A 19,602-nucleotide genomic window follows, 5' to 3' on the forward strand; every position below is an offset into this window, starting at 1 on the left:
CCTGCCGCTCCAAACTTGCTTGGTGAAGGTGAGGCACACAGTCCAGGTAGGAGGAGCGTAAACGTGAAGACCAAGTTTAGCGTGAGACAAACAAGGAACTGGTCATCAGACAAGAGTAGAAGTAAGGCCAGGCGTGGGTCTTCGAAACGGTGAGATTTCGTAATATTTACTCGATGCTTCCAAGGTCGGTACATGAATGACGAGCGTTTGCTAGCGCGAGAGAGAGCATCAAAATTCTAATAGCCAATTTTGAATTTCAAATGAGGAGCCAAAATGTGATCAATCAGAAGCGGAAACGCTTCTACTGCTAAGATTGCATATCAAAGGAAGGAAGAATACATTGTCGAGGAGTAACAAATCTGTCAATCAATGTCAACACAAGGTCGACACCTTAGACTAGGAATGAGTTTGGCATATTCGAGTCCTATCGGATCGAAGTTTTTTTTATTAATAATTATGAGAAACAAGTCAAAGTCAAATAATCATTTATTACATAGGTAAAATTTTTACACTTGAAAACGTCTTTTTTTAAGCCACTGCTCGTTCACTACGCTGACCTCCCTGAGAAGACCAAGCAAGAAACTCAAGGGATTGCTCTTTTGAAATAAACTTAAATGCTATAGAATATATTTTGAATCATATTTGTGTAGAATTTAGACTCACGTTGTCTTTTCATACATCTTTATCTAACACGTAGTCTACAATTTTGTAATATGACTTTTCAATTAAAATACTTTTAATGTAAGTTTTAAACTTAGGAAATGGTAATCTTAATATATGCTCCGGAATCTTATTGTAAAAACGTATACAGTTTACCATAAAATAACCGTTTACCTTAGTTAAACGAAAGCGTGGTAAGTTTGGGCTTAGTTCTAAGGTTAATATTATGGATACCCTTTTTCTTAACGAAGTTATGTATATTTTTACGGGCATACAAATAAAAAAGTAATGGAGCAACTTCACAAAAAATTAAATAAATACGTTGGTAATTATGATATTCACTAAAATCAATATTAGCATCTGCTAACACGCATACCGCCTCCGAAAGCTTCGTATCTCCACGGAGCGACATCTTTGAACCCCGGTGGTCTGGTCCGTTTTCATGGTATGGTTCCACTGCATGCAAAATCATTGTATCTCACACATTTCGTTAGTTCATTAAACACCTTTTCGACACCCTTGTTCCCAAAGCTTGAAAAACATCAAAATAACTTGGCAATAAATAATATAGCAAAGACAGAGAAGAAATTAAGAAAAGTTATTAAGTTAAATAGAATAGAATATAAACTATTTATTACAACACCACTACACAAAAATACACCGTAAGAGAGGTAAAAAAAAGATAATAACAAGAACATAATCATTAAATAGTCAACGCTGTAAGTGGATGTCATGTGTACGGCTGTGGCGTATTTAAAGGACCCACTAAGCTAATGTCACGGCCTAGAAAAGGCTGTAAAAGAAAAGTTAACAACACGTTGAATTATTCTATATAATGACGTTGAAACAGAAAAGGAATTACTGTACTTAAAAAAAAAACAGCCGTATTGACTATCCAGGACCCCGATTCAGAACTCTTCGTTATTTTAACCGAATCATTCGATTGTATATCGTTCTGAAATCAAAGGGCGCTTTCCGAGCTATTCAGAACGTTCGATACATTCCATAGAGGTGGAATATTGTCTTAAAATATTAATGAAACCACTACTAACGTAATTCCTTTTTAACAAAAAAAGAATCATCGAAATAGATTCATAAATGTCAGAACAATTACGGAACTAAACACACAAAAAAGACATAAAACTACAGTTATATAACAAAACAAATAAAAACAAGTCGTGCGTATGGTGATAATGACCCGCCTATCCATAATAGTTGCAGTGCTATTCAGAGCTTTAAATCGCAAAGATCTTATGGGCACTGCCACTGCGCCCGTCACCCTGAGACATAAGTTGACAAGTCCCGTGTAATTTCTCCTGACGAATTGATAACTCCCTCCTTTTTTTAAATTCGATTAAAAAGCTCACCTTACACATCATAATCACACATTGTACCCAAATGTAACAACGCACACAATTACAGAACCGTACTAGGGAAACCCTGTATCGCGGATCTGCGTGGCAGTCCAGCATGTTGTGTATGTATACAAATGTACAAATTGTACACATATATAGCTTAATAGACAGCTTATAGTTCTCAAATTTAACCGGGCAAAACATGTCTACTGACAGTTAAGTCCAAATAGTCCCATCTTCGGGTCAAGACCGTTTTTTGCGGCCATTTCACGCATCATTACGCCCTGCAAGGGTCAGGTTTCGCAATAAAAAAACAGCCTGGTGAGGTGGCTACAGTTGACAATATTTAAAGGTTGGAAAAGATTTTTGAGATATTCCAGTGATACATCATTATTTAAGGACATAATATAGGAATACCTCGGCGTACGTATATCTCAATCAGGAGGTCTACTGTCGATTTCCGTCCGACATCCGTCCGAAACAATTACTGTCAAATAAGTAATATTCGACAAAATTAGACAAGTATCAAGTATGAAGACTCATTCGCATCACGCGTCTTTTTATTTGGTCAAGTATTGCTTATTTGGCAGTAATTGTTTCGGACGGATGTCGGACGGAGATTTGGGATATCCTTGAAAAGGCCGGGTTTAAATTTAAATTACCAATGGAAGAAGCGAAGGAGGTTTGTCAGGAGCGCAGCTACGTATGTTGACATACAAAATACAGTCCAATTAAACGGTTAATATCATCGTTAAATTGTATTTTTTGTCATGTTATTTCAATAACATATTCTACAATAAAATCTATGTAAAAGAATCGTAAAAAAAATTAAATATGTATTTTTTTTTTTAAATAACTAGGCTTCATGGCTTTTGTTGATTCCGCATAATATTGAGTGTTGAATCAACCATTTTGGAAAAAAATATATAGTAAAATTGTAGATATATATGAAAACACGATTCCTTAATAAACACAAATTTACCTCTAAATTTCACAAGAAAACCGCTGTATTCAACTGTACTTTACACATACCAATGATTTTTTTTTATATCAACTGAACTAAATAGAACATGTACAGCATACGACATACATTTATCAAACGGCCTTAATTTCGTTTGAAAAAAAGAAATTCTGAAATAAAGCCAGTGTCCCTGTCGCTCGACAAAAGCAAAATGAACCGTATTAATACGAGAAACATTTCAATTCGAGTTGATTCTTCTTTTCATAAATGTTAAGAATTCATTAAAAATGCAAATTAATAATTGCAGACAGAATTAGAACCTTATATAACAATGGTTTTTCTATGACGTTGGTCATTTAAATAAATTGTTTCTGTATTGAGTTCTTAGGTTTTCGTGATTGTTACACATAGGAAATGAAACTATTTTTCCGGATTTAAATCGCGTATTTTTTTTTCAAACAAACCGACGTTTCGGGCCCTTTACAGGTCCCATGGTCACAAAACAAATATACGCGATTTAAATCCGGAAAAATAGTTTCATTTCCTATATCTAAGTTTGCTTATTGGTAACGAACTATTGTTATACATTTTGAAGAACACGGACAACAATATGAAATTGCGTATATCTTTATCGTTTAATCATTACCGTAAAAACCATGAAACAAAAATTGTCTTTTCAATTAATTTGTCGTGCTTAATTTTTACGTTGATAAAATTACTATGCAAATTCTTTAAAATCAGCTGTGACCTTGCAGCCATGTTGACACTGTGTTAATCTTTTGCAGTTATTGGTCGCTGGCGCTCGCAATGACATAAAAATGTGACGTCACTGTGCTCATCATGTTCGCTATTGTGATAAAACACAGGTTTATCACTCGAATTTGACAGCTAAATGAACATAATAGCTTTATCGGGGCGGCTACGGGGGCTGTTCTTTAATCTTATTTGCGTTAGGGGTGCATTAAAAGACATTTTAAAATTTTTAAACAAAATAACTAAACATCAACAAATCAATTTATAAAATCAAGCCAGAAGAACAACACTATACATAAATCATTATGAACATATCGTACAATCTACAACAAACACAATAATAAACAACTCAATTCTCCGGTAACGGGATACCAAAGTCAAGTTGACTGTGAACAATTTTGTCTACGAAGAAAAAAAAAGAAAAAACTAAGTAACACGATACGGTTAGCAAGGGTTGGTACCGTTATCATCGTAACGGGGGACCGTTCCGGGTTTACTTCCGATCGATGTAGTTTTAATTTTGAATACAATTTTTGGGAAAATTGATTATAAACTATGCTATGTTGAGTGTGTGCGTTATTACCATACATTTCTTCCGTTTACAATTACTTACAATGATTCAAAGTGAAATCATCATTTATTCCATAGGTAAAATTTTTAGCATTAAAAACGTCATGTTTTAAGCTATGCTTACTCATTCACTGTGCTAACTTCCCTGAGAAGAACGAGAAAGAAACCCTAGGGATTGCTCTTTTCAAATAAACTTGAAATGCTATGGAATAACTTTGAATCATGTTTGCGTGGTAGACTCATATCGTCTTTCCATACATCTTTATTAACAAGTAGTCTTAAATTTTAAACTTAGGAAATAGTAATATTAATATATGCTCCGTAATTTTATCGTAAAAACGTAGTTCTCCATAAAAGAACCATTTACCTTAGTTAAACGAAATCATGATACAGGTATCATGAGTTTAGACTTACTTCTAAAGTTAATATTATATTATAATGTTAAAATTAACATCATTGTACGGTTTACGTATAAGATTATTTTGGTGCTAACATCTACATAACTTGTGTTGTTAAGCTTTCAATAAATATTTACCTTTAAATTTTCTACGCTCGTGATTGTGTATCAACTCACCTCAACTAATTACAACTAAAACCTCAAAGGCCATAATGTCATAACTTCTTTATCTAGAGTTCCATGGTTGTCGATAGCAGCATGTCACGTCATCAAGTTAATAGTGGCAACATTGTAAACACATAATACCTCTCGGAAAATACCGTGATGGAACCTGTATGTCGAAACAGGTTCGCCTAAACTCTGAGTGGTATCTCGCACTAGGACGAACATGAATGGGATGCCGATGATGATGACTGGTGGTACCGTTCTACGTGCAGAGCCAGCCTAGAATGTTAGCTCCACTATAACAATGGCTTCCCGTAAAGCAGCACAGCTGTGTCAGGAACACAGCAGACTGACAGCGAAGAAACTTAAGACCTAAGTATATAAGTATTAAGTTTCTTCTTCACGGCTGGTCTTACATACTGTAGACTGTTTTCTGGTTTGCATACCAACTTCGACGTAGCCTTTTCAAGAAATGTTTCTTCGATCGTAGTGAGATATAGTTGGGAAACCTATTACATCTTTAATTAGTGCAATGTATTTTCACTTTTTCATCACCCGCATGTCTAGAATAAATTAAACTAAAAGATGATAATCAAATTCAATACAGGAAGATAGCATTATTAATCATTATTCAATATAATCATCAAATTATAAAAACTAATCACTCAGTCCAACCTTCTGAGAATTTCTAATACAGTTGTCTTGCATAAAATTTTCATTGTTTTAGGAGATTTTTGGCTCAGTGTGTGGGCCCGAAAACAATCGGCGGTCTTGTCGAAATTTGTATTAACATAATTCGGTAAAGTTTTTGATAACATAATAAAGGATATAACGATATGAATATTTATAACGCCTGTTTAAGTTGTTTCTTGAGGGATAACGTATCGTGGTTTGATAGATTTGGTTTTGATGTATGGCCGAAAATATGATTGCTATAAAACGCAGTATTTGTATTTTCTAGAAGAAGCAATTTGAAAAACGAAGTTTAGGAGATTGAATTCAGTCAGCCATGACCATGGGACTTGTAAAAAGCCGTAGACATTGGTTTATTTGTAAACAAATATATAAGATCCGAAAAAAATAGTTCCATTTCCAATTCGAAAAATAAAGATATCGAAAAATATACCTTTCTAAATTTATTTTAGTTTGGGTATTCTGGATAATGTCGCATTAAAATTGGACACTGTTTTTTTTTTTTATTAAAAATAAATGTGCATTTGACGTCCATATCACCTGATGGAAAGTGATGATGAGGTCGATGATGTAGCATGTATACCAAAATAATGCCTATTCACTCTCTCCTGGAAAAAGTTATAGCGTTCGGAGAATACGTTCGCAGGCAGGTAATTCCACTCACTAAGCGCTCGCCATATAAATGTGGAAGCTAAACGTTTCGTGCGAATCCTGGGAATATACACAATACAGGGGTGGAATCCCGATAATAGCTAAAAACTAACCCAACGATCTCGCTAGCTATGTAAAATATAATACGCACACACTCAACATAGGGAAACTAGGGAAATCCTGTGTCGCCGGTGCCATGGACAAACACATAGACAACCTCAAATTACACTCAAACTCACGAGAGAAACAAATGTAGGCCATACAAATATTTCTCCCGGCCCGGGAATCCAACCTGGGACCTCTGCGCGGCATGATAACCATTCGGCCACGGAGACAGTTTGTCGCTCTTTACCCCTGCACGTATCCATAGTCACTACTTACTACGTATTTTCATAGCTTAGCTTTGCATGCAACTACGTGAGTTAAGCTAAGTTTCTTAGCTTCGTTCGCGGTGTGGCCTGCGCTTTAAGCTTGATATGCTCTTGACTGTACTATTGTTCTGACCATATGTCCTGACATACGATCTAGTAATCGGTATGGTGAAAAAAAAATAGAAACAAAAGTTGACTTCCAGAAATTTTGATTTTCCCTATTATTTTATACACGAAGAAAAAAGTACACAATACCTAGAATCTATCCAAAGTAGGGACGCACGATTTTTTTGCCTTGAATCGATTTTTTGGATCGTAATGTAATAATAACGCACACACTCAACATGATTTAATTACCATAATAATAAATTCGTTTTTGCTTTTCACAGATACCGATCCTTTACATCTAACTAAACATTTCATTTCAACATTTCAATGATAATGACATCACTTAATGTCCAAATCATTCTCCTCCTCTTAATTTTCCTTTCCTGTACTTGACGAAATCATTAACAAGATGAGACTTTTGTTTAAATTATGAATCGATTTAAACGATTCGCCTTCAAAATCGCATTGAAATGAATCGATTAAAAAATCATTCGATCGTATGCAATTGAATTGACATTCATAAAAAGCAAAACGTAATGTGCATCCCTAATCCAAAGTGCTATTTAACTTGAGATTATTTGATAAACCTATATTAATCAATCATATTTTACCAATCACGTGCTCTCAATGTCATGTGATAGTCAGATTGGGGTATATAAATTCGTTTATTCCCATTGACCAATCGTAAATGTAGGCAATGCATTTGTAACAATAAACGTGAATCGCAATTTTATTCCAAAAATGTTTTTTTTTTGTCCAATAGCATCCGTTATTTAAACCATCAGCTACTATTTCCCTTAAAAAAGCTGCCTCCCAAGTGGGTCCACCATTTAAAAGTCTACAGGCGTCAAAGTTAACAGCAACTTCTCCGCCGCCCTGTAATTTCGGTAAACTGTCGGTTTTCTAAGCTGTGTTTATATGTCATTTGTTTGATACACTATGATATATATTTCCGTTATAGTATCGCGATTTCCTATTGTCATCTTGTGTGGTATTGGTCTCTTGATAGAACTGAATGACTGTGTTCTTCAAAGGAAACAGAACTAGTTTCTTTTTTCAAACAAACCAACATTTGGGGCCACAGACTTAGGAGTCGTGTTTTTACACCGTATACTTACTAAATCAGTATATATCCTCAATTTTACCACATATTTTTTCCAAGGTGATTGATTCAACACTTTGACAGTTATGCGGAACCAACCAAATCCATTTGAGATTGTATCGTCTCTTAACAGACAGTAAAAACCAGTAAATGCACTGTGCAAGTCTACACATAATCATCACGCATTTCCAATACCGTTATAAAAATGACACGTACGTATCTTAGATGACTGTACATTCCTGTCAAATTGCTCAAATCGCAGCTTTAACTGACCGTGACGTCATCGCAGTGCAATTTTATTGTCTGACCGCTGACCACTGAAGACTACAACGAGGTGGTCACTATAAATAGGGACGTTTTAATATCCATGTTTCAATAAAATTTGTTGTTTTCTTAGTATATTGAAGGTCACCGTGTTCCACCACCATGTTATTCAATTATTTTTTGTGAAATTACTCCACTAGTTTGTTATAATTGTTATAACAAAGATCGTAACATTAAGAAAAATTCATTCGAACCCATTGACTTACAAATAAATGGACGACGGGTCTAATACAAAAACCACGAAAAAAATGTCCCAAGTCAACCTATTTAAACGTAGTGACATGTATGAAGATGAAGATGAAGGAATATGAAAAAGCTAAAAAAAGTTGAATTTAAATTGTAATGTCATCGCAGTACTGTCTAATTTTGCTTGCTTCGCTGTCAGTCGAACAAACGAAGACTAAAGCGTGAATGACGCTCTGTATACGATTTTAACGCCCTATAAGTTCGGACACTTTTTAGCGCGGACCCGACGTCCATATAATTGTAAGTTAATGTTCGAACCGGTTGAATTCGAACTAGTACCCTCAGGCAATGCGTGTCAGATGCTCCGCCAATTAATCCACGGAACGAACTAGCAGACTTTAGGAATTTTTCTATGCGTTTGTTGCAGATCTTAGTTTTTCGTTTTTAATTACTTTTTACCGTAACGCCATCTGTGAGAAATTTATTTCTTCACTCAGAAAGTAGTTTGGTAGCAGAAGACCTCCTTGTGAAAGAGTTCGTCTAGGGTAGTACTGTCACCTTACTTATTTCTGCCGCCAAGCAGTAAAGACAGCATTACTGTGTTTCGGTTTCGAAGGGTAAGGGTGTTGGTGAAATTACAGGCACAAGGACTTATCACCTTATGTGTCAGGGTGACGGCGCAGTGGCATCTCAGATCTTTGCGATTTAAAGCTCTGAGTGTACTGCATTTATTTTGGACATGCGTGTCAGCTTACCATCAGACGCAAGGCTTGTTCGTCCCGTCACCTAGTATTATTAAAAAAAAAGAAAGGTACCTTTACAGCTACTATCACTGACTAGAGTGTCATTTTAATAATTGTAATTTTTAAGTTTATTGAATGTCACGACGTTCTACCATGATATTCAATTATTTTTCGTGAAATTGCTTCACTAATTTGTTATAATTATTAATACAAAGACCGAAACCCTGACGAAAATTCATTCGCACCGGCTGGTTTCGGACCAGCAAACCATGCCAGATGCTCTGCCAATAAGCCACGGAAGGAACCAACAAACTTTACAAATTTTTTTATGTGTTTGTTAGAACTCTTTGGTTTTTATTATTAACGACTTTTGCCATAGCGCCATCTGTGAGAAAGTTATTTCTTCGCTCAGAGATTGTTATTTTCTTTTTATATTTGTTATTTATTTCACTTTTTAATTTTGTTAACAAAACAAAACAATATGCGTAATCCCATACTGATTTGTCGCATAATGTGCAGTTGTCATCGACACGATATAAAAATTAGAATACTTACCTAATTATTAAATATTACGTAGTACATTTTTAGTAACTGTAGAACTCCTTGTGATAGAGTTCGTCCAGGGAAGTACTGCCACCTTGCCTATTTCTGCCGCCATACAATAATGTGAAGGTGTACTGCTTGCATTACTGTTTAGAGGCAGAAATAGGAAAGGTGAAATCTTTCACAAGAAGCTCTACTGCTACTAAGCTGTGTGGGTGAGAAAAGACTGAAAAAGAAGAAGAATAGGTTAATCGTGCTGGTCAAGAAACGTGTGTCCATTGGTACCATAATCGTACACAAGTAGCCTTTCTTTTCGCATGTAAAGGAAAAGTGACAAGCTACCAGGAACTCATAAAATTATGGGTCTTCAATTTCGCGAGTCATTGTACTATACGATTCACAATTGTGTTCGCAAAACAAAATAAATAACAACATTCTTATAAAAGCTTATTTCTCGAAAAAAGATAAAAGTCCCATTTCGGTAAATATAGAACGCACAGACCACAAGTTATCCGCTCACGCTGCGCTCCTCCTACCGCAAAATGGCGGCTATTTGGTTTGGCAAATTAGAAAAGCATTCAGTTTAAATACAAGTTTCTAGAAATAAAAATTATTATTCTGTATTGCTAAATAAATACCCTTCGTACTACCAACAAAAACATCTCAAATAAAATGCAGTAATACACCGCAAATCCTGCACTTAAAAAGCACTAATGACATTTTTGGTGTACTTAGATAAATATGATAATATTCCGTTTGAGTGGTTCTAACGTTTACCATGAAATTACTCCTTAAAGTATAGTTTATAAACATTTATATTCAGGGTAAACTTAAAAAACGCTACTTATGGTATGTTTTCAATAAATAAACACCGAAATCACCAGCCCAAACAATAACACTCACGATTGTCGTGACGTATTATTGAAGCTGTTTATTTTTTTTAAATGACAGACCCAAGCATTAAAAACTTTATGGTTTGCTAGAGTAGTTACCGAAATAGCAATTAATATTAGTTCTTTTACCTGTTATAACTTCGATATCCGATAAATCGGTATAAAATCATCACCGGCACCCCTAGGTGCGGTATGCGTCTACGGCTGCATGTATCGCGTGAGCGGATAGAACGCATGATAATGAATCTGGTTTTTTGATAATAGCTTTCTTTACTCTATTGCAACGTTTAAAAGCAATTTGGTTGTTCAGGCATTGTAGCTACTTGTAAAGATATTGCTTATTTCACTTTTTTGTTCAGACTTTCTGGTTATTGCGTAAATCTGTATAAGGCAGAGAGAACTGGAACAGTTTAAGAAAGATGTGTAATAATAATTGATCTTATTCGTTGGTTTATTTTAATTTGACGGCTTTGAAAGCGTGGTACAGTATTTGGGGCTGAAATCTTGAAGAAAGGTGACTTAAGATTGCATCCATTAGTTTCTTGCTAACACCTCAAATGCATTTAAAAGTGGTGCGACTTACAATATAACAGAATAGAATATTTACACCGCCACATTTTTAAAACTAAAAAAAGTGAGAACATAAACTAGTAACGTTTATATTTAAATAAATAAAAATTAGACGTAAAATAGCATTTTTTTTTTGTAAAATTTAACTGCCTCCGTGGCCGAACGGTTACCATGCCGGACTGCCACGCAGAGGTCCCAGGTTCGATTCCCGGGTCGGGAGAAATGTTTGTATGGCCTACATTTATTTCTTTCGTGAGTTTGGGTGTCATTTGTGGTTGTCTATGTGTGTGTCCATGGCACCCGCGACACAGGGTTTCCCTAGTGCGGGGCTATGTTGAGTGTGTGCGTTATTATTATTATTAATACTATCAAGTGACGTAACGAAGAAGTCGTGCGCCTGGTGGTGAGCTACACGCCTAAGGTCCATAATAGTTGCAGTGCATCGCAAAATTCTGTGCGGTACTGCCACTGACATTTGTTTGTTTACATTTTGGACATTATTATTCTTACTATAATTGCAGTAAAGTTTCTTGTGAAAGAGTTCGTCCTTGGAAGTACTCCCATCTTACCTATTTCTGCCGCCAAACAGTGAGCATTACGGCGTTCCAGTTTTGAAGGGTTAAGGGTGCTGGTGAAATTAGTCACTTGGTACCGTACAAAAAAAATGCCAGAGTTATTAATTAATATGATCGCTTAGGCCTGTATTTATTTTTATTTCTGGCCTTTGTTTAACTGGCTAAGCTTATAAATTAGAATGGTTAACTATTTTTTTAAACGAAACACAATAAACGTAGCTAGACATATTCCAATTGATTTAAAAAAAAAAGGTTTTCTATTACGAAATCCCTAAATTCGACAGGGCATCGCTTCTGGGCAATGAATTAATAATTTCTTTGTCTTTCAAACAAGTAACAGAACATCAACACGAAAGGGCGATCTGTTTGATCATCAATTATTATAATGGTATAAAATAAACTATGAGCCACGATTAAGTTTTTGTTGAAATCGAAAGTTAACACTTTCGATTTCAACAAAAAGCTTCATCGGCCGTGGGCTATAATTCACACCTCTTCGAATTAATAACTTATAAATGTACGTTTAAAGTTAACGTTCAGATTTAGATAACACATGTACAATTATGCAATGGAAACGCAAACGCGTTAAGTTTCACATTTCGTGACTTAAGAAGTCGAAACAGTTGCTGAAATTTTAAATCAACACGTGATCTATAGATTGAAGTCTAATTTCTTTTAGCACGGCAAGATTTTATTTTTAGGATTCGGGTTTTTGGAAACCAATGAAATCCATTATATACGTCCAATTGCTAGGAATTGCGAGGTCTGGCAACTTATTACATCAGATCATGCAGAATTGGTGGCCAGCTTAGTAGCTAACAAGCTTGTGAAACAGTTTGTCCAGGGAAGTACTGCCACTGTACCTATTTTTGACGCCAAGCAGTAATGTTAGCGTTACTGTGTTCCGGTTTTGAATGGTAAGGGTGCTAGTGAAATTACAGGCACATGGGACTTGTCATTATGTGTCAGGGAGTCAGGTGATGTGGCAGTGCCCCTCAGATCTTTGCGATTTAATGCTATGAGTGGCTTTGCAACTGTTATGGACAGGCGTGTAGCTTTCCATCAGGCGCACGACTTGTTCAATTGACATTATAAAAAAAGCTTTCGTTACTTGAAGAGGCTTTATAAAAATAAAAAGCTGGCTACGGGTTTCCTTGCTTGTTGTCTGTCCAAAGGCCTCGCAGACCTGGGCAATATACGTACTATATTTAATTAAAATATGAAGCACAAAATACTTTCTTATACACATTGACCTATTGTTAGGTTGCTCAATGCTCATAAATACATATTTAAAATACGAAATACAAAATACGGTATTACGATTTATTTAAAACGAAAAATACAATAATTACCACTAACCGTACACTACGTATATGTGATGTATCCATTGACTTACAATTATATGGACGTCGGGTCCGCGCTAAAAAGTGTCCGAACTTATAGGGCATTAAAATCGTATACAGAGCGTCGTTCACGCTTTAGTCTTCGTTTGTTCGACTGACAGCGAAGCAAGCAAAATTAGACAGTACTGCGATGACATTATAATTTAAATTCAACGTTTTAGCTTTTTCATATTCCTTTACATGTCACTACGTTTAAATAGGTTGACTTGGGTCATTTTTTTCGTGGTTTGTGTATTAGACCCGTCGTCCATTTATTTGTAAGTCAATGGATGTATCAATTACAAAACCATTACCATCTCTGCATCTGGGAACTCTGCTCAACCGCGATTTGGTTCGTGTGATGGTTGCTCTTCGCCTAGGCTGCGATGTGTGCGAACATCTTCAATGCATTTGCGATGCCACGGAGGGGGCCAGCGGCCATCATGCTCTGAGTTGCTGTCGATGTGCAGGGAGATTTCCACGGCATCATACCATAAGCGAAATCATCCGTCGGGCTCTAGTTTCACCAAATATTCCATGCGTGCTGGAACTCCAGGTTTTAATCGATCAGATGGAAAAAGGCCCGACAGAATGACTCTGGTGCCTTGGGAGAGGAGTAGGCGTCTCCTGTGGGATGCGACATGTGTTAGCACATTTGCAGCTTCGCATCTCAGTGGCACAGTGACCTCAGCTGGTGCAGCAGCTGACTCCGCTGCTCGTAAGAAACGAGACAAATATCGTGTCTTGGAAAGTCGCTACATTTTCGCTTATTGTTGAGACGACGGGTTATTGGGGTAGCGATGCGAAAAAGTTTGTTGTGGAAATCGGGCTACGGTTAAGAGAGAGTGGAGATGACGGGTTGTTCTTGGCGCAAAAATTGTCCATTGCCGTACAGCGAGAAAACGCAGCAAGCGCGATAGACACCTTTGCGCCACGATCAGTCAGGGACGGACTTTTCGACGAGTTTGGCAGATAGCATTGAACCATGTAATTTGTTAATTGTTTTAAATTTTTATTGAATAGATATTCAATTATTTTTTATGTGAAATTACTCCACTAGTTTGTTATAATTATTAATAAAAAGTTCGAACACTCAGAAAAAATTTCTTCGATCCGGCCGGATTCGAACCGACGTCTTCTAGCATACCGTGCCAGACGCTATACCAACTAAGCCACGTAATTGTTTTTAAAAATTGTTATTAAAAACGCTGTCTGATTATTGTTTGATATTTTAATAAAAACCAATTACAAAACACTTTTTAGTTGGTAATTGTAATACAAATACAAAATATGTATTTCAGTTACAAGTAATTCATATGTATATTGTACGATGGCCTATTGGAGTTGCGAGTTAGAGATTTCACATGTTTTTTAAGGATTGTGAAAGTATAATTGGTATCTGTCAATATCTTGCACATTATTTATTTTTCACTTCTTCGTTCTTCCCTTGTAGTGGAATCCGTTTCCTTCGTATAAATATATTGAAATAAAAAAAATAATAATACAAAACAATGTGAACATGCCTTATTAGAACTATCATGGAAATGACTACATTCCAACATAGATCGTTAGTGACCGAATGAGTACTATCACTGCTATTCCACTGTTACTTCACCGAGACTCAACTGCCACTGCAACTAGATTTTCAAAATAACGAATATCAAGCGGTTTTATTTTATTTGAAGTAGCCTTCAAACAAAATCACATCAGTCCATCCGTTTGTGACCTACTGAAAACTAGCCAAATGCTGATTGTTTTAGGGACGATGACTCAGAGAAGGTCCATATATTGTCTTGCAAAACCTTGCCGAGTTTTGTATCTTTACTTATTTACAGAGCACAAATATTAACCAACAAGTAAGTTATACAAAATTGCCATAATAACATAACCTTTTCTATTCACAACGTTCAGGGACACGCAGAATAAAAAGATCTTTTACAAAAACTGACCTTAAAAAAGTCTGCGGTAAACGAAACGGTAACACGCCCTTGCCACAGGTAAAGAAATAATAAATATAATTTTATTATTGTATTAAAAGAGGCCACTTATTGAATTCCCAAGGATCAAAGGATCACGCAACGCCGGGGTAAAGAGCTTGTATTCAAAAAACGGCGGGAAAATTACTCTTTTTTGTTTATTACAAGGTTATGATTGGAGAAAGAATTTACCGAGTTTTATAATTACTGTAAGCGACCATGGTGAAAGGTACCACTTCATACAATTTCTGTGCAAAAACGCCTTCCTGTAAATTTGATGACCCTGAAGATACATAATAAAATTGTAATCCAAATAATTTGAATTGAAATGCAATACAAATAATCAAGTAACACATACACTTTTAGCTTGCTGCCAAAGTGGACCATCTACACTGTGGATCAGTTGTACTAAAAAATCACTTAGTACCTTACGGGTCACATACAATAATGAGTTTAGAATGTTGATGGGGTTGCCCCGTTTTTGCAGTGCGTCCACCATGTTTGCAGAGGCGCGGGTTGATGGTTTCAATGCCATTATCCTCAAAAAGACAGCCATGTAGAGCCAACTAACTTTACCTCTGTCTTTGTGTACAATTTGTTGGGTGTGATAAGAGTGTTACTGTTGAGTATCGTCTTGTATGTGTAATTAATTAAACCTAGCTGGCTATACATGAAATGGTAAGGGAAAGCTGTGACCTATCACAAACAAACCTACGTTTCTACCTAACAACCTAGCCCTAGCCCGACACCACTATATACACGTATTTAGATAGGTAGAGGAAGCCTGTTAGCAGGTAACCTAAGATAATAGACAGAAAGTGGGAAGAATAAGGATGCAAAAAGTGGATTTTCTCACTGCCAGTCTCACAGACTCACAAGACTGATCGGATAAGCTGACGGCTAAAGGGGTCTTGGCCGCAGTGAGAGGATGCTGCAGTCAGGAGAGTTCCGTTATCGTCAATGAGACAGCGTTGATGTCTGGTTTGAAAGAGAACTTTATTTCTAAAAAACTAGACTATTTATACAAATTCTATTTACATGTGTGCGTGTATATCTACAATATAATTTTAAATGTAAAACAAAGGAAACGTCTACTCAGCTGGTTGGTCTTGCACATTGCTATTCGGTCAGTGCACTGCTGAGTGGTCTATTATGGTCACGTAGTAATTTATGTGAACAAGCCACATTGCTCAGCAGACTGAAGGTCAGCACCACACACATTTTACAGTACATACCTGATAGATATGACCTATTTATTCCTTACGAAATCTTTCATTAGGGTCCTGATTGAATAATCTCACAAGAGACTATTGGGTCTGGATGCGGGTGAGAATGAGAGTGTGGGAGGTTATTATTACCACTAAACTAGTCTTTAAGTTATATTTGTAAGTTAGTAACACTATTGGACCTTAAAAAATGTGTTGTCTGAATAAATAATTGAATGCAATAAAGAAGAAAGGAGAAGGGGGAAAACGTATGGACATTTATTGCGTAATTACAAAATTGTGGGAGTGATAATTGAGGGGAATCATCCCCTCCCCTCTACTACGAAGAATAAAAAAAAAACTAGCTGTAGTTGACAGTCGTCTTCATAAAGTCTCAAATTCATTTAAGGGGCAATATATACGTTTCCATAATAAGATTCCGATTGATATTCAAAATTTGCCAGTTACAAGGTTTAAAACTATTGTGAAACAAAAACAGAACTTTACACTAAAGGTTTATTATACAACTTCTGCGTACTTCGATGATAAAAATCCGTTGTAGTGTCCCGTTTAGTTCTTTTAGGTATTCTCGATCTAAGATGTTGAAATTAAATATTGTAATGATAAATGTATTCAAATGTATACTGACAAAGAGTAACCCCTAGAGATAGAAAACTTGTCATTTTGCAGATGTGGCCTAGAGATAGAAAACTTGTCATTTTGCAAATGTGGCCTTGACAACCGTGCCATGATACGTGAACCGGGCCGTGACAACGGCTTAGGTCGCTACTATCAAGTAGGGAAAAGAAACAGAGGAAGACCAAGAATGGCGTATAGTAAAGAAATAAAAAAGATCAAAGTGAACAGTTATAGAAAGGTCGAAGAACTGGCTAGGAACCATGGAGGAGGCTACACCGACAAGAGTCTGGCTCTTAAATAAGATGATGATTATGATGAATAACAAATTATATTGTTATTAATACAATAAAAAAGACAATACAAAAACAATTTAATGTCAAAGTAGTGAATCGACGTGATATTCAAATAATATAATATTACAATACAAATTATTCAAATTATGCTAACTTTTCACTGTTATGACAAAAATTATAAAAGTAGATAATGGAACGAACAAGTCATGCGCCTGGTGGTAAGGGTAGGGTATCTGCGTGGCACTGCCACTGCACCCGTCACCCTGAGACATAAGATGGCAAGTCCTATATGCCTGTAATTTCACCACCACCTTTATCCTTCAACGCCGGAACACAGTAATGTGAGCATTACTGCTTGGCGGCAGAAATAGATAAGGTGGCAGTATTAACCTGGACGTACTCTTTGACAAGGAGCTACTGTTATATAATCAAAGATTATCCTTTTTCAAGTTTGGACTCTCTTCAAGAGTGATGACGCATGATATCTTCTTTTTAATATTTTAAACATTAAGGTAGACTATAGTAGTATTCTAGGGTAAATTTATTTGTGAGTTCCCTATAAATGTTCCCGATAACCTTGCAAAACTTTTCATGTTCCCTATTGTCGAACTAATATTCGATATCACAAGAATGTATAAAACATACAACGAAGAAATGGTACTAGTCCTGATTTAGTTATATTTAGTGATAACATCGAGTCTTTCGAAAGAAAATTAGCTAAAAAAATAAAAATAATTAATTAGGTTTGTCGAGGACAGACCCTCTTTATAGTTTCTAGTTATTAGTCTATGTTTAGCTCTTTGTCTCTGTCCTTTTTTATACTCTGTGCTTGCTGTTTCTTCTGTTTCTCTTTACTGTCTGTTTCCTCTTTAATAATACACCTTTTTCCTTCCTAAACCGCCGTTTCCTTCGCTGTCCTCGATAAGGTTCCCATAGCATTATGTTCCTATAGAATTCCTCAGTCCATTCTATTGCTATCTAGTTTAAATTATTTATGTATTATTTATGTAGTTATTGAGTCAAAAAAATTAATTTAGTTTGTTATTGTCATCGACACTTATAATTGTTGTGTTTACTATGTAGAAAACACTAGTCAAATAACTTTTGTTGCTGTGAACATGATGTTAGTGTGTTGCTAATAGATAAATAAATACTGCTTTTAAGAAAACAATACCATGTCAGTTCACAGCGTGTTAAAACAAACTAGCAAAAAGTATCAAAACTCGGAAGTGCCCTGAAATAAATACCCCTAATTTGCAAAAGATAATCCACACAAGAAAGATTTATAAAAAAAACAAAAGAAACCGCAAATATGACAAATAGATGCGCAAAACAAATATGATTTGCAAGTCAGTGCGCAGGCGCCGACCACCGCACGGGGCAAAAAAAAATTGGCGAACTAGAAAAAAATGTCTTTGTCGCAAACCGCAAGAAGATCCATTATTACCACTCTACAGTATAATTTCAAAAGAAAGTTAAAACAGGAATGTCATCTTTATGCAGCTGTACTTAGAATTTACTTTAACATTTAATGCGATATACTTGAAGCAAAATGCAAATTTTACACATAATATTTTGGCAAAATATACTATACTTATTGAAATTGGTGTTTATTGAAAATTGTACCTTACTGCTAAGGAATTAAATGCAGTAACTTTTTATAGCAACGGTTAACCGTAAAGTTGTAAAAAAAAATAATTATAACACACTTCATTAAACTTTTTGTCATTGTCAAAGCGGGGATAAAAAAATAATAACTAGGGTATACGTAACAGCGGTTTTTATAACAAATATTGGTTTTAATAACCGATAATATTTCTATGGACGACAGTATTTACGAAACTGAAGGTTTTTCGAAAATTAATAATTTCGGTTTTTTTTATCCAGGTTTTTTTTTAATTTACGATATTTTGTAAACTGGTTTTTAGTCCTCAGAATAAAAGTATATCACGTACACAATTTGTACTTATTGGCTAAACGACAGAGGTTTTTATTTAATGTGGGCACAACCCTTGACGCAAAAAGAGGGGAGTTGTTAAGTTTGAAGCTTTTGTCAGAGAATCTGTTATGGACAGGCGTGTCGCTTACCACCAGGCACATGACTGTTCGTCCCGTCACTAGATATTATAAAAAACGTTCTCAAAGTTACATACAACTTAGAAATGAAAATCTCAGATACAACACAGGGATTCAAACCGTCCGTCCTCCTCTCAAAAGTATAATATAGCCAAAGCTTACACCACTTTTTTCTAACACATTTTTTTCTAATCCTTGCACAATTTGGGCAAACAAGGTGATTAAGGCTGATTATTGGGTAAGGGCCCGAGTTCGATTCCCGATTATAGACATTTTACAACTCGGCGGTTCCCAATCAACGCGAGTCTAAACAATAATGAATTATGTTTGGTTATTTATTTGCTTTAAAGTTTTTGTTGTTTTGTAAAAACATTGCTTTTATACGCCTGTCGTGCCGGTAGCAATTTTCTA

The sequence above is a fragment of the Hyposmocoma kahamanoa genome, unplaced genomic scaffold (genome assembly GCF_003589595.1).
Source record: "Hyposmocoma kahamanoa isolate Upper Pololo Valley unplaced genomic scaffold, ASM358959v1 94, whole genome shotgun sequence".
NCBI classification, from domain to species: Eukaryota; Metazoa; Arthropoda; class Insecta; order Lepidoptera; family Cosmopterigidae; genus Hyposmocoma; species Hyposmocoma kahamanoa.